Below are 840 nucleotides of genomic sequence, written 5' to 3' on the forward strand. Positions count from 1 at the left end.
TATAGTTTAGAATATCAGAATTTTTTGTTTCTTTTTTCGGTACCTAGACATTAAGTTGCTAACAAACTCTGCAACTGACATAACATATAGTCGGTACATTTCAAGCAAACAATAACACATAACTGCTATTGAATTTAAAAACAGTTTAGACAAAAAATGGTAATTTATTTTCAAGTTTCTTTTCCTCCATTTTGCAGTTTATTTGGACTGGAATTTCAAATTTATGAAACTGAATAGTTTATAGTTTATAGTTTATATAAAGTTTTTGATTTTTAAATAAGCTATTCTGCGGCAGAGGGCAATACCCATAAGCTTTGCATGCCAGACTCCCAGACTGGTGAAACTGGTGCAGTTGATGCTCTGTCTGAATTCTACATGGTGATACAAGCAAGGGGTAAAATATGGGCCAGAAGTTGAGTTCAAACGCTTGTATTTTAGTAAGGTATATTGGTTTCAAACCTTGGATCAAGGCCAGCTTGTTTGGAGAAACAGCTCAATTATTTTATTGAACCTGAAAGAATGATAGCAAAGCCAACCTCAGCTGGATTTTGTTCCCCCAACATTGCTTGACAACCGATGCTGGTGTGTTTATGTCCCCGTAACTTAGCAGTTCGGCAAAAGGGACCGATAGAATAAGTACTAGGCTTACAAAGAATAAGTCCTGGGGTCAATTTGTTTGACTAAAGGCGGTGCTTCAGCATGGCCACAGTCAAATGACTGAAACAAGTAAAAGAGTAAAAGAGTATGTGTGTGTGTGTGTGTGTGTGTGTGTGTGTGTGTGTGAGAGAAAGAGAGAGAGAGAGAGAGAGAGAGAGAGAGAGAGAGAGAGAGAGAGAGAGA

The 840-nt window shown here is 37.6% G+C and overlaps 1 protein-coding gene across 1 annotated transcript in view; it reads right to left on the minus strand.

The window, feature by feature from the left end:
- The window catches only part of LOC106868227 (polyribonucleotide nucleotidyltransferase 1, mitochondrial), a 208,537-nt gene that overhangs the window by 61,945 nt on the left and 145,752 nt on the right, over positions 1-840 (minus strand). The window lies entirely within an intron of this gene.

This window comes from Octopus bimaculoides, chromosome 4 (assembly GCF_001194135.2).
Source record: "Octopus bimaculoides isolate UCB-OBI-ISO-001 chromosome 4, ASM119413v2, whole genome shotgun sequence".
Classification (NCBI taxonomy): domain Eukaryota; kingdom Metazoa; phylum Mollusca; class Cephalopoda; order Octopoda; family Octopodidae; genus Octopus; species Octopus bimaculoides.